We start from the raw sequence: 16,045 nt of genomic DNA, 5'->3' as shown, positions 1-16,045 counted from the left end.
AACAAACAAAAAAATGGTCATGAAGAACCTAGGCGCAAGATGGGAATAAAGACACAGACCTACTAGAGAATGGACTTGAGGATACGGAGAAGGGGAAGGGTAAGCTGGCACAAAGTGAGAGAGTGGCATGGACATATATACACTACCAAATGTAAAATAGATAGCTAGTGGGAAGCAGCTGCATAGCACAGGGAGATCAGCTCTGTGCTTTGTGACCACCTAGTGGGGTGGGATAGGGAGGGTGGAGGGAGGGAGATGCAAGAGGGAAGAGATATGGGGATATATGTATGTGTATAACTGATTCACTTTGTTATAAAGCAGAAACTAACCATTGTAAAGCAATTATACTCCAATAAAGATGTTAATAAAAATAATTATTATGTGACATGATAGAGGTGGTAACCCTTGCTACAATGACAATCATATTATCATGTATAAACGTATTAAATCAGTGTGTTTTGCACCTTAAATTTACACAATGTTGTATGTCAAATATATTTCAATTTAAAAAAACCTGTATGGGTTTTTTGCTCTTAAAGGCATTGAATTTGTATTTTAAATTCAGTCTGCAAAATAAGGTCCAGACACTTTTACCAGGGGAGGAAAAAAAAAAAAATTAACTTAAGCAAAATAGTTCCCAAAGATGCAGAAGGGTCCTCAGTAAAGACTTTTCTAATTACCCTAAGATTCTAAAGAATTGCAAGGTATTGAATAGAAAACCTGGGGATATTGAATATAAAGGTGCAGAAGTTATTATATCAACCACACATCTCAGTTTATAAACCAGCTTCACACAGTCATCTCTGAATAATTTGGTTAACAGTAACAACAAAATGTCTACCATTTTTAATGGAACATTATCATTCTATAAAATTGGATTTGAAATTCACTGTGTGCCTTTTGGTACACTAGGTATTGACTTCAAATAGGAAAGAAATTTATTTACTTTGGATTGCTTTTAATGTTTTAAAGTTAACAAATTGGCAGCTGAAAACACATTTTGAAAAGGCCAAAGAAAATTAACTGTGTGTTAGTAAGTAAAACAAAGATGATTTGCTTCAGCTGATAAATGTGCTCTCCCCTTAAACTCACAGCATGAATGTGGGGTCCCAGCACCAAAGCACTGTCCACACTCCTCCCTGTCAGAACCAAGTCGGCACCAAGATCCAGGGCCCTGCTTATTGGTCTTGCTCTTTGGGAAGTAGGACATCATTGTTTTTAATCCAGGTCAGATGAAAGCTTTTGACTAAAAGAAGCAAAATGGCCAATGTTATCATTTCATCCAATGATACAATATGTTTCAAGTAATTCCAGTCATAAAATGATGTGGGTAAAAACAGGACCTTGCTGTTTATCCATCCTATATGTAATAGTTTGCCTCTGCTAACCCCAAACTCCCAGTCCTTCCCTCCCTTTTGGCAACCACAAGTCTGTTCCTTGAGAAAGTCCTTTTGATACTCCTAAGAGTTCTTGCTGCTACCTGGGCAGCCTGAGAGAAAGGCTTTTTAAATGACCATCACTTTGAAGCCATATGTATCCAGCTACACTCTGAAAGGAGGAAGAATTGACAAGAGAGGGAAGGAGAGAAATAAAGAACATAAGAGAAGACCTTGGGTAACCAAGATACACATTCATGCTTTTAATGGTGTCTGGAAATTTCTTCCGACTCTCTGTATCTGTGATAGCTGATCCTTGCAGAGTCTCTTTCTACAAATATTTTGCAAAAAAAGTTAAAAATCTTTATTCATAGAAATCTTACTTTTTATTATACATGCTAAAACAATGAAAGCATGTAATATGTAAATAGAATCCTATACATTTCCTTATTGAAATAAAGAAATTAATATGTATTGAAAAAGGGATTCTGTTTCAGGGACTTTCCATTCAATGTTTCATCTAGGCAGGTATTACAACCCCCCACTTGATAGATGAGAAACGCGAACCAAAGAGAGGCTGAGGAAGCCAGAACCTTGCGGGCTCTGGACCTTGGGCACCCCCTGGCTTCTCCAAGTTCCCTCCTCTTTAAAGTAGGACACTGATAGTATCTGTCTCATAGGATTGGTGTAAATAGACAGATAATCTCTTCTTGTTCTTACAAAGTGATTTACCAAATTTGAAAGGTTCTATAGCAATTTATCTCCAGGAAAGAATCATGCTTCCTACAAAGTTAAGAATAAAAGTTACCAATATGTGTCCCTGAAAGACGTGAGTTTTGTTTTGGTATTTCCCCCCATAATCATGAGGTTCTGTGCTCAGGGACCCCTGACACAGGCATGTCTCCCCAAGCTGACCACTGGAGAGAACATGGTTATAGGGGAATCTCTATACCCTCCCCCGACCAGGCTCAGGCTAGAGCTCTGGAAACCGTGACAAAGGACCTGAAAATTGTGTGAACCCCCAGAGCACCAGCTGAAGCTGCTTAGCTCTGGTCATTCATATGTAATCGCGTTGCAGAGGCTCCAAAGCTGCCAAGGACACTTTCTGTTACTCTCAAGCCTGTGCGTGGCTCAGAGTGGCACCAAAGCCAAAAGGAACTCCATTACCAAAAGCTAAAGCTGGGAATGCTCCACCCTAAGTGGAATCTGGTGTTATACACGATGACATATATGTAATATCAAACATATATATAAAATACAGAACATATAAGAACTTGTTATATATTATGAGAAGTATATTTTATATTGTGTCAGTTACCATTACAACAGGGAGTAGGTTTAGGCTATGAAAGGTCAAATGTTGTTATTCCTAAGGGGGGGACCTGCTTCTCAAGGTATTATTGTTTCCATATTTGTTTTCTATAAACACATCAAATAAGTTTAAATCTCCCGAGGAGTATCTTCCGTTCCGTAAGAAAAAAACATGCCTACAGTTTAATTCTCTTCGATAAGGTTTAGCATGTTCGTCATCACATTGGGATTATTAAAACAGAAGTCTGTCACATGTTAATGTTGCATCAGATTTAAAATATACCAATAGATAGTTATGGCAGCAAATTCACTCATAGCAGTTACTTTTTAAGTAGTGTAAAAATAAGAACCTCTGTTTCAGAAGAAGGACACAGATGAACTATACAATACACTACACAGAAATAGGATGGCTCCCAAGTTTCTCACCACAGCAGTTTTCACAAATCATAAATCTAACCCTGCAGATAGTACATTTAGCAGGCCTGGCTCTAGGAAGATAAGCTAATTATCAGATCTGTTCTGTTTTCACTCCAAAAAACGAGTCAGTTGGTTTTCTGTGGGTTCCTGACAGCTATTACCAATATTACAAATATCCAAAGACCCACAAAAAATATTTGCATTTCACAAGTGGGATTTTACATCTTTTTTTTTTTTTTTTTTTTTTTTTTGCGGTACGCAGGCCTCTCACTGCTGTGGCCTCTCCCTGTAAAAATAAGAACCTCTGTTTCAGAAGAAGGACACAGATGAACTATACAATACACTACACAGAAATAGGATGGCTCCCAAGTTTCTCACCACAGCAGTTTTCACAAATCATAAATCTAACCCTGCAGATAGTACATTTAGCAGGCCTGGCTCTAGGAAGATAAGCTAATTATCAGATCTGTTCTGTTTTCACTCCAAAAAACGAGTCAGTTGGTTTTCTGTGGGTTCCTGACAGCTATTACCAATATTACAAATATCCAAAGAACCACAAAAAATATTTGCATTTCACAAGTGGGATTTTACATCTTTTGCATTTTACCAGGAACTAAGCTCAGATGGCACTAAGGAAAGAGTGCCATGCAAAACATGATGCTTGCCTGAAACATCCAGCTTTTCACACTGAAGTGTTAATAAAAGAATTTATTAATTTAATTTCCCTTCGGTTGTGACACAGAATGTATGACCTGCAGCAAAATCCATCAGCTGTAATAAAATGATGGTAAGATTAGAGCGGTAGATAATGACTTATATCAAATAACTTTATGTTTTGTAAGAAGCACAATTTCAATTTAACCTTCATGTCCAAAGAAGGATCCAGAGTCATTTTAAACACTGCCTTCAATGAATCAATAAATCTTTCATACCACACATAAGTGGTTTAAACATAAATAATAGACATAAATGGATAACCAATCTAGGCAGCTTTTATAGGCAGCTTTTATAGAGTAACAGATCAGAAAGAGATTTCTAGAGCTCAGTCCTGAGTTATACCAAAACCCAATAATTAGACCAAATTAAATTATGGTAATTGTTTATCACGTGATATAACTTCTTGCTTAGGAGGTATCACATAAATGTCAGTAACCTCTCCCATGATGTCATCTCCAGTGACAGCTACTCTTTTCAAATTGACGCCAGCCTTCCTGGCCATCCTGTCAAGGGCAGCAGCACACTCCAGAGGATTGGTACCCCCAGCATTGCTGATCATGCGCACACCTGCCAGAATAGAAACACCATGGCAACCACTCTGACCTGAGTCCCATCACCAGGTTACATTCAATGAACTGCTCTCTCTTCACATTATTTTTATGTTGTTTATGTTTTTTTTTTTTTTTTTTCCTTTTAGAGGCAAGCACACCACAGGCAATGGCATCCCTGTACAATATTTAAGGGGCTGCAGCTACTTCTGGTGTTTTTGCTCCTCAGATGCACGGCTAGTAACTGACGTGAACCGAGATGTAAAAGTTAGGTCTTAATAAAAATATCTGTGGGCGATTAAAGAAATGATTAGTTTTAATCTTTAAAACTCTCTGGATTTTCTAAATAATCCTCTAGAGAGGACTGAGCCAATCAACTACCTTTCAGAAGCTCTAATCTTTAACTCCGTCTCTCACAGTGATTTTGCTGAGACAGGCCATGTGGAACACTAAAGCCTGAGAGGTGAACAAAATTCCAGAATTCTAAAGAAGACAGGACTCTAGTGATCACCTATTACACTAGCTCTTATCTTTCTAAGGCTCATTATCCTGTGTGGAATCTGATAAAAGTTATGGATCCTCTCCTTAGAGGGGAAAAACATGGTTTTGTTTATAATTTAGGGGGAATCTCAGATTCCTTGAAGCCCATCCTTGGAAATCAGATTAAGAAACCTTGATCTCATCCAATCACATCATTTCCAGATGAAGAAGGTAAGGTGCAGAGAGGCTAAGTGTCTTGTCCCAGGCCACAGCTTGTTAGTGACAGAGGCCGGATGAAACCCCGCTCTTCTCACTTATTGTACAACTGCTGCGTCTGCGGGGTCTGACTCTCCGTGTGTGGGGAGAGGTGGGGTTAATGACAAGAGCCATCAGACAATATCTGCAGAGCTTTGAGTGTTCTGCTAACCACTCCTATTAACTGTCCAGAGAATGAGGAAGTATATGCAGTTAGAATTCATACCCACTCATCCTCTAACAGAGGACAACATTCTTTTCTCTGTTTCCACTCTCCTCAACCTACTCAGCGACATCTGAACCCACCCCCAACCTCCTTCCCTCCTCTCTCCACCCACCAACACTTTCTTAAAACCCCCTCCTCCTTGAGTTCTGGTGACTGCACTTCCAGGTTCTTCCCCTGTCTCTGCAAGGGCTCACCACCTCCGCCCCCCTCCTCTTCCCAGGGGTTCCCTAAAGCTCAGCCCTACCCCCCTTCATATCCATCTCACCCTCGCACAGAAATCCTTCCCAATAAGGGCTTCGATTGCTACTTCCATTGAATGAAGCTCCTTCCTCCAAACCTGCTTCTGCTTCCATACCCTCCTCTAAGGAGAGTGTCTTGGGCCTTATTTGTAGGGGAACATCTTGCTCTCTGCCACGTAGCAAGAGCAGTATTAATTCTTGTGGATGACTAGACATTTTATTATTCCAGAATTAGACAACATAAATAACCAATACCTGGGGCTCATGAGAAGTTTTGGTAAGCCTGACACCTTCCTTTGTTTTTGCCTTACTTTTTCTGGGTAACTAATTTTTTAAAACGGGATATAGCTCCTCCTGGTGGAAAATAATGATATTAAAAAACCAGACCCTCCTAACTGGTGCATTCTGAAGTGCATCAACAATAAAGCTAACAGGTATAACTACGTCCAGACTATCAATTATTCAAAGTTCTTCATCTTATGATCTTAAATAACAACATACTCTAAGGGATTTATCCTTCTTAAGCAGAGATAAATTTTCAGCACTTAAAAAAGAAATATTCAGTAATGCCACCTCTGTACCCAACTGTAAGACTTTCTTTGTTAGCCCAATAAATCACAGCACTGTGAGAATGAGACCAGAGTCCTGGATTTGGTTCAAGTATGGTCGGCACCTTTTATGCGTCCTAAAGCCACAAGTTTCACCCTGAGTCCAGCAAGTCATCTTAGTAAGATTTGAACTGAGCCGCAGAAGACCCAGGGTGAGAGAGAGCAAACAACCACAATTCTAACCCTCTGACTAGAAGTCAACCCCAAAATGCTGGTGAGTTAACAGTGGCCATATTTTAAGTATTCTTTTCTCTAATAGCAACTGCCTTCTTTCCTCAGAACTACATCAATGTGGCTAATAAAGCCCTTTTAATAAATGTTCATTGAATTATTTATTTACTTTTAGGGACTATATCAGTCAAACAGTTTTATTTATACATATATTTTTAAATTTTATTTATTTATTTATTTTTGGCCGTGTTGGGTCTTCATTGCTGTGCATGGGCTTTTCTCCAGTTGTGGCTAGCGGGGGCCAATCTTTGTTGCGGTGCACAGGCTTCTCACTGCGGTGGCCCCTCCCGTTGCGGAGCACGGGGTCTAGGTGAGTGGGCCTTAGTAGTTGTGGCCCGCAGGCTCAGCACTTGTGGCTCACGGGCTCTAGAGCACAGGCTCAGCAGTTGTGGCGCACAGGCCCAGTGGCTCCGCGGCATGCGGGATCCTCCTGGACCAGGGCTCGAACCCGTGTCCCCTGCACTGGCAGGCGGACTCTCAACCACTGTGCCACCAGAGAAGTCCCTATATATTTTTTATATATAAATCCTCTCATTCTTAAAAGTTGACATGGCACTGAAAACAGGAAATTAAGATGATTTAATGACAAACACTTTTCAGATTACCTTTTTGATGAATGTCCTTTATATATGGAGCCATGGCAGTTTGTACAAAATCAGGAACATAGCCCATGTCCTAAAATATAAAAATAAATGTGTTATGCACTATAAAATGTATGTAATCAACTCAAAGGCAACGGACTAATCAATCTTTTAATTACTTGCAAAGCTACATTAAATATTAGGTAATTGTAATATTTATGTTTACAATCAATCAATGGAAAGGTCTAACATTATGTTCAAAATAAATGGAGCTTTCATCAGCACCAAAGTGATGAAATAAGGATAATAACTTTAAAAAGTAATCACTTCTCTTTTGTGATCTATTAGCAATTTTAATTCCAAAGTTCCATTAAAATCTAAAATTTCCAACACTATACATTCCCTGAGCATTCATTATGAAAATCCAACACTAATTCTCAGTAGAAGCCAATGAGTTCACATGTAATTGATAGATTATAGAAACAGATGCAAGAGACCAAAAAGGTAGATTGGGGTAAGAGTTACCAGGAGTGATGTAGTTATTAAAAAGTAACTCATTTTCAGTCAAACTATAGTTTAAAGCACAAACTAGATAATTAGTTATGTTACTATGGGTTCATTTTTAAAAAGTCAATTCTACCAAGTAAAAGCAGGTATTTACATAGACTAAATAACAAAGTTGTACTAAGACTTTTACATATTCTCTAACAAGCTAAATCATGTGAATGTTTCTCTAGTCTGAATGGAATTTCTATTGGGATGGTCTATGCCTCAGGCCAACATCTAGGCCCTACGTATTAATATAAGAAAATTTAATCCACTGGAATAGAACTAACAAATATTTCAAAGTTAAGACTAAGACATTTATCACGTACCATACATGATAGCATAAACAAATTTCCTTGCTAATAAAGCTTTTCATAAACATAGTTTTAGTGGGTATATAAGCTTTCATTGCCTTGATCTCTCATCATTTATTTAATCACTTCCTTATTGTTGGGCATTTAGGCCTTTAGTTTTTTGTGTATGTCATACATAAGGCTGTACTATCCATCTCTGAGAGCAAAGCTCTTCTGCAGTTAGCTATATTTCCTTAAGACAGTTCTGAAAAACTGACGGTAAATAGCCAAATGACTTACATTTTTTTCCCAATAACAAGAAGACCTCACATTTTAAAGTCTTACAATAAGTCACATAAACATTGTCTTGTATAATTAGCCATGTGTGGCTACATGGCCATTAAAATGGCCACAGTACTTAACTTACAGACGATTTTTCTTTTGTAGCAGTCAGCAGACACATCTCTGAGAGATAATCAAAAACAAAGAATCCAGCTGCTCTCTGTATAGTAGCTGAGGAACTGGAAGTAAAGCACAAAGTGTAATTTACTTTTTAAAATTTAAGTTTAATAATAATTTAATCAAAATTGGAAAAACATGTGTAAGATCTCATTTGCTTTACATTTTCCAAATACAGAAGCTGTAGATATATACTTATGCTTTTGGGGGTTATGCCCTGGGAACCCTTTCTATCACAATGAGTTTTTGGTCATTGTACTTTACATCTAAGCACTGTCATTTTAGGGTGAAAATCCACATACTGAACCCTGCTGATTAAAGGAAAAGTAAAGTATTGCAGGGTAACAGAAAAGACAAGAAAACAGAAACATATCTATAGCAGTGGTAGCAGATATTCCTATTCCCAATGTGCTCCAAAAATTATTTCCCTCAAATGGCAAGGATCTCTTGGTAAAAGAAATGATATATTTCTTTTCTTGTTTAACATCTTTATTGGAGTATAACTGTTTTACAATGGTGTGTTAGTTTCTGCTTTACAACAAAGTGAATCAGTTATACATATACATATGTTCCCATATCTCTTGCGTCTCCCTTCCTCCCACCCTCCCTATCCCACCCCTCTAGGTGGTCACAAAGCACCGAGCTGATCTCCCTGTGCTATGCGGCTGCTTCCCACTAGCTATCTAATTTACATGAAATGATATATTTCTAATTCATCAGGTGTTAAATCTTTGCTATTCCAAGCTTACAATCAATTCAGGCAAAAATCAACACTGCCCCTCACGAAACTTGGTCTGATGCAAATATGAGAGGTCAAAGGGGAAATCTGCTTTGACCAAGCCCCTAGTTTTGCTCCTTCCATGGTTCTAAGATGATTGGCTGTCTTCAAGTTATTTCCTAATTAAAAACCTCAAAGGCAGTTCCCAAAATGCAAAACAAGAGGAATAAAAAGCCTAAAGAAAAATACTATCAAAAGATATTGTTTCCTCCTAAACAGTGGTATGTTTAAAGGTAGGAGCTTTGTCTTAATGTGGGGTCCCGAAGTCTCCAGCACTGTACCCGATGGGCACTTAGCAAAAGTTGGTTGAATTAATGGCTCAATGGATGAGAGAATATATTTCAAAACAGTTCTTCTTTTTAAAGGTTTCTTCACATCATATCTCTCATTTTTCATAAGCTATTATGCATAACCAAGGAGTACTTAAACCTCTAATTTCTTATTAACTGCCATAGGATCCCTTTCTTCTGACCTGTTGAAATTCCCAGACCTACTGTAAAGATTCTATGTAAAAGTTTTTCACAGGGAAACATTGTCCACTACGTCAGAGACCTTGGCACAGCAAAGCCTTATGCGAATACACCAAATAAATGCAGTGTAGAAGTATTGCTTAATTACTGAGAAGTCATTTACACATTCTTCCCTATATAATGCAGCTACAGTATGCTAGAAGACAGATGGATGGCTTTTACAATCATAAGAGTAAATTCAGACATGATGTGATATACATAAGAAAAACCCTTGAAAATATGAGGAGGAATTATTGAAAGACAAATTGTTCTATAATTAATTCTAGGTTATTTCTCCAGGACATTTCAGCTCAGAAAGGTCAACAGAAACTACTTTGAGATGACAAGCAGAACCATCTGATGAAACGTCCGTCAATCTCCAATTAAACTGTTCTACAGACTGCACGCAACAGAATCTTTTCATTAGGGATTTCAGAGAATGATGACAAATCTCACTTTGGGATTTCAGGTCAAGATGTTTAGTAAAAGTGCAAAATTCAAACAAGGCATAAGAAGTAGTTGTGTCTGCGATCGTGGCAATATTGTGGGAAGGGAGAAAAGGAAGACAAGAACAAATGGATGCCACAAAGATCAGACAGAGCCCGCTTTGTGGCTGACAGATAATCACATGACCACCACAGGCTGCAGAGACAATGCAAACTCCAAGAGAGAGATGGAAACCACATTGCAAATGAGTATCATGTATTTTTAAATGTTTCCTTGTTCAGATTCTTAAATCATCATATCTGCAGGTGAGTGTTTCAATAGTCCAGAAGCAAATGAAGTGGCTCGCGAAATATGCTTTCTTGAAAAAAGGTATCTGAACAAGTGGAAGACACGGTGGAAAATTTCAAGAAGGAGCAGAACTGGCTTTCAGCCTGCCTTCCCCACAGCGCACAGGAACATGCAAGGAGCCCAAGCCAAAAAGGGAAGGTGCAAGGATGCCGAAGCATCAGAGACCTAGCTAGATGCCTCTCTCCCAAGGGCTGCAAGGCGTCCTCACTGAAGTCACCCTCTGTGGAGACAGAGCTGAGGGTCAGAGTTGGATCCGACTTTGTCCCACTCTGACTGTGGGGCTGAGGGCTACTGAAGAATTGAATGACATTGCTTGTACACTGTGTTAATTAGAACTCTTTAAAAAAGTAAATAGAGGGCTTCCCTGGTGGCGCAGTGGTTGAGAGTCCGCCTGCCGATGCAGGGGACGCGGGTTCGTGCCCCTGTCTGGGAAGATCCCACGTGCCACGGAGCGGCTGGGCCCGTGAGCCATGGCCGCTGGGCCTGCGCGTCCGGAGCCTGTGCTCCGCAGCGGGAGAGGCCACAGCAGTGAGAGGCCCGTGTACCGCAAAAAAAAAAAAAAAAAAAAAGTAAATAGAGATGAGAATATAAAAATAATCATCTTAAATTATTTCTCTATGGTTTATACTTACATTTTAAAAAGTTATTGTTGGTTGAGAGCCCTGGGTTTTTGAAAGGTAAACAAGATGTTGAATTTGGTATAAACCTGGAGATAAAATGAAGAAAGACCAATAGAAACGATCTTGGGTTCAGGAAATAGGTTGTATTCTGTTTTGTATTTCCAAGGCCCAGTACGGTGCTCAAGAAATATTTATTGTTAAGTAGATACTAAACTAAAACGATTCAAATTATATAGATGTTCCAGAATTCCTGATGAATAAATATGAGACTCATAGATATTCCTAAAGAGTAAATCGATGTACAATAAGTGACTGATATACTGTGTGTGAGAGGCACTGTACCAAGCAAGAATGAATAAAACCTGGTCCCAGTCCAGTGAGTGCTTACCAGGCCGTCTTTACTTTATTGAAAAATAAAGGCATGTATTGGCCATACCCAATTTCTTTTAAATTAATTAATTAATTAATTTTTTTGTTGCATTGGGTCTTCGTTGCTGCGCGCGGCTTTCTCTAGTTGAGGCGAGCAGGGGCTACTCTTCGCTGTGGTGCGCAGGCTTCTCGTTGCAGTGGCTTCTCTTGTTGTGGAGCACGGGCTCTAGGCACATGGGCTTCGGTAGTTGTGGCACACGGGCTCAGCAGTTGTGGCTCATGGGCTCTAGAGCACAGGCTTCAGTAGCTGTGGCGCACAGGCTTAGTTGCTCCGTGGCATGTGGGATCTTCCCAGACCAGGGCTCGAACCTGTGTTCCCTGCATTGGCAGGCAGATTCTTAACCACTGTGCCACCAGGGAAGCCCCATACCCAATTTCTTAACTGATGAAGTCCCTTCTTCAAGTGCAGTGTCCCAAGGTCAAGTACACCCATCTCTTCTCCAGGTCTAGGACAACTCTGTCCTGGTTGAACCCTCACACGTTGGGATCATCTCCCTCTCAACAGCAGGTGGTGCGCTCTGCTTGGGCCCCTAGGGAGCCTGGCCTTGTTCGGGCGGGGCTGTCAGGGAGGTGGGGTGTGGATCTAGGGAAACCTTAGCAGGTACCTGGGTTCTTGAAGTCATTCTGAACCTGCATGTATTAAAGAAGGTATTGCACACCACACCTTAAAAGGCACATCACAACCTAAGTAGGACTGCTTGGGAATCCTCAAGACGGTTTTGAAGCTGCCGCCATTTATGCAGCAGTCCTATAGACTATGATCCTTAAATCTCCACCCATAAGAATACAAAACTAGGCCTGGGTCTCAGCACCTACCCTCCACAGCAGTGCCTTAGAAGCTTCTAAACTTAGAGTCTTAAGAATATGGCCTATGGGCCTATGTAATATATAAATATTACAAATCACTTTACAGACTCATTCATTCCATAAAGATGTATTGATAACTTTACCTGCTGCTTTGGACTGAATGTTTGTGTCCCCATCAAAATTCATATGCTAAAATCCTAATGTCCTCTGGGATGGTATTAGGAGGTGGGACCTATGGGGGGTGTTTAGGTCATGAATGGGATTAATGCCTTTATAAAAGAGACCCTACAGAGCTCCCTAGCCCCTTCTGACATGTAAGAATACGGCAAGGAGCCTTTGACTTGGAAGAGAGGCCTCATCCAACCATGCTGGCACCCTGGTCTCAGACTTCCAGCCTCCAGGAACCTGAGAAATAAACTTCTGTTGTTTGTAAGCTATCTGGTCTCTGGTATTTTGTTACAGTAGCCCAAAGAGACTAAGACATATGCCAAGCACTGTTCTAGGCACTGGAGGCACAGAAGTGCTCTAAACTGTCTTTGGAGTTTACATTCTGGGAAGGGGGTGGGAAGAGGAAAAAAAAAATTCCAACAGATATTTGGCAAGTGCGGTGGAGAAAGATAAGGCAAGGTAAGGGGTTAGGAGGTACCAAGAGGGATTGGGTAGAATTGTACCTATTGGATGTGCAGTGGTCAAGGGCAGGTGCGTTTTGTAAGATATTTGAGTAAGCGGATGGAAGTGGAGCCAGCCATGAGTTGTCTGAGGAAAGAGTGCTCCAGATGGGGAGACTAATAAGTGCAAAGTCCCCAAGACAGGGATGTTCTTGGCCTATTGTAGTAATAGCTGGGAGGTCAACGTGCCAGCAGTGTTTTTCTTTTTTTTTTAAAATTTATTTATTATTTATTTTTGATTGCATTGGGTCTTTGTTGCTGCAGGCGGGCTTTCTCTAGTTGCGGCGAGCGGGGGCTACTCTTCATTGTGGTGCGCGGGCTTCTCATTGTGGTGGCTTCTCTTGTTATGGAGCATGGGCTCTAGGTGCGCGGGCTTCAGTAGTTGTGGCACATGGGCTCAGTGGTTGTGGCTCGCGGACTCTAGAGCACAGGTTCAGTAGTTGTGGCGCGTGGGCTTAGTTTGTGCACGGCATGGGGGATCCTCCCGGACCAGGGCTCAAACCCGTGTCCCCTGCATTGGCAGGTGGGTTCTTAACCACTGTGCCACCACGGAAGCCCCCAGCCATGTTAGTAATGGGAGGGGAGGGTGGCAAGAAAGAGATGAGGCCAGACTAAATCACATAGTCTCTTAGGTCACTGTAAGGACTTTGGATTTTACGCTGAAGGAGATAAACCATTGGACAGTTTTCATCCGATGCAGGACATGACTATTGCATGACTGCTCTTGCAGCTGTGAGGAGAACAGATTGCAGAAGGGCAAAAGGGGAGACTAGGAAGGAGGCTATTGCTATAGTCCAGTTAGAGGGACAGTGCTTTATACTGGAATGATGGTGAAAGACAAGTTTGACTGCAAAGGTCTTGGCCTGAGCATGGAGAGATAGGGTTGCCATTTTATGGAGATGGACAAGACTGGGGGTGGCGGTGGGGATCAGATCTGGGGGTGAAGATCAGGAGTTCAGCTTTAAACATGTTACTTCTGAGATGCCTTTTACAAAAGATGTCAAAAAGGCAGCAGGATACCTGAATACGGATTTTACAGGAGGACAAGTCCATGTTGGAGGCATAAATGTGGAGTCTATCAAACCTAAAGAGCAGGTGAGACAGAGGAGAGGCCTGGGACTCTCCACACTTTAACTTTGAGAAACGAAGAGGATCCAGTCAAAGCGACTGAGAAGGAGTGGGCAGGGAGGAAGGCAGAAATCTTCACAAGATTTCCAGAAGAAAGCATTTTAAGGAGAGAGTGATCGATTTGGTCCAATACCAATGATAGGTCAAGAAGGATGAGGGCCAAGATTGACCACTGAATTTCGCACAGTCATTGGCCAATGGAAGGAGGTTAGTAGGACTACTAGCTTCCCTGAAATGAGAAAAACAAGGTTCTGAGAGATTAAATACATTGAACAACCAAGGTCACATAGCCAATTAGCAACAGAACTGGGCCCAGAAGAAAACACTGAACACAGGCCTTCAGAAGTTAGCCCTGTTTTTTGAATCCCAGACCAGGCTCTTCTACAGTAACCTATTATGATGCCATCCTTCCTGTGGTAACTGCCATGCATGAGGAGGGCTCTAAAAGAACACTAAGACCATAAACCAACAGGAATAAATGTCAGTAGAATTTTGGGCACAATGACAGTCAGACAATGGTTTGGCATTTCATGACAGAGACAATGGCCCTCAAATCTAATAGACAGACACTGCAACCAGGGCAGGCCCAGGTGTCAAAACACACTTCGATGCAAAGAAATGTTGCATCTCCTCAAAATGAATTCTCTGTTCATTGTGTTTTGCTAAATGATTCCCATGTAAATAATTAGATGAATCAATACCCCCAGGCCTGATTACCGTATGTTACTAGTGCTACGTATAATCAGGACTTGAATAGAGGGGATCGGATCCCCATCCTCTTTCCTTTATTTGACTTATCAAGGTGCTCAAAAAGGGGGAGAGAGGGAAGATATATTTTCACTTTCAATTTTAAAAATTCAAACAAAATTTTTAGGGGGCCAAAAGCACAAGAAAGTCCTAAACCATTCAGGTATAAACAGTCCCTTTCCCACCCCTCAAACTCACAACCCCCAACAGCCAAAGAGGCTGGATCATTTAAGGAATCCACTCTGTTGCCAACGTCTGCTGAATGATTTTGCAGACCAGGAAGTGAAGATTTCTAAAGGGAAGAAGAGCAGGGGATGAATGAAATGCAGCTGGACGAGGCTCAGAACAGGAAAGTCACTGAGGATGGGGTGGGGAGGGAGGGACTGACCATCACGGGCCGGGAAAGTGGGGAAGGCAGGCACTTCGCCAGGCCAGCGAGAGGCTGCGCTAGGGTGCACCCGGCCGACCCTCCTCCGGAACTGGGTGCGTGGTGAGGCTACGGCCTGGCAGAGTCCAAGTGCCACGGCTCGGACTCGGGGCCCAGACCTGGGGTCTCTCTCCAGGGCCGCAGCTGACTCGGCGCGCCTCCCTTCCCACCTCTCCTTCCGGGATCGCGGGCCGCTGCTCGCTTACCTGACGCTGCTGTGTGTCCCCAGAAGGCAGAGGCGCAGCCCAACAGCACGGAGCGGAGCGTGGCGCAGCCCTCCGGCCCCTACTGGCACCCCGCACCCGCCTCGGCCTGGGTGGCCAGTGTGCAGGGCCCCACGCCTGAGGCGGTCGGCTGCGGCAGCCCGAGCCTGGGAGGGAGAGTCACCCTCAACAGGTGCAGCGCACAGGGCCCCACTCATGGCCGCGCGCTGGGAAGCCCAGACGCCTGAGCCCGTGACCGCGCCCTGCTCTGCCAACCCGCGGGGTGACGGCGCCCGCACGCCCCCTGCTGGCCTGGCCCCACCGCACCCAGCTCGGCTCTGAGGTCCCACGTCAGGCCCCGCTGAGATCGATTCCAACAACCACGACCGCAAAACGTTGTTTACGGTTGCTGGCTCAGCTCCTTCCCTCTGTTTTTGGAGTTTGTGCCAAAAACTTAAAAGATTCTCCCTGCACTCCCCATTCCCTTCCAAATTCTGAGTTTGAGAAGGAAAAATCCAACAAGATAAAGATATGGGAGCTCTCAAATTCTCTTCCAAGGAGCTAGAGAACTGTATGAAGTTCAGCTCTGTTTCTCCAGCCAGGACCATGAAGAACCTGTTTTGTTTTGTTCTGTTTTTGTACAGTTA

General features: G+C 42.1%; 1 long non-coding RNA gene across 1 annotated transcript in view; it reads right to left on the bottom strand.

Moving 5' to 3' along the window:
• LOC102982449 (uncharacterized) overlaps window positions 1–15,500 on the bottom strand; it is a 123,287-nt gene extending 107,787 nt beyond the window's left edge. Inside the window, exons 1-3 of the long non-coding RNA XR_008617790.1 lie at window positions 15,402–15,500; window positions 8,256–8,349; window positions 7,014–7,083 (exon numbers count right to left, since the gene is read on the bottom strand). This is a non-coding gene — a long non-coding RNA (uncharacterized lncRNA). The remainder of the gene's footprint in view (window positions 1–7,013; window positions 7,084–8,255; window positions 8,350–15,401) is intronic.
• Between the last annotated feature and the right edge of the window lie 545 nt (window positions 15,501–16,045).

This window comes from Physeter macrocephalus, chromosome 7 (assembly GCF_002837175.3).
Source record: "Physeter macrocephalus isolate SW-GA chromosome 7, ASM283717v5, whole genome shotgun sequence".
NCBI classification, from domain to species: domain Eukaryota; kingdom Metazoa; phylum Chordata; class Mammalia; order Artiodactyla; family Physeteridae; genus Physeter; species Physeter macrocephalus.
This window is presented reverse-complemented; position numbering and strand designations above follow the sequence as displayed.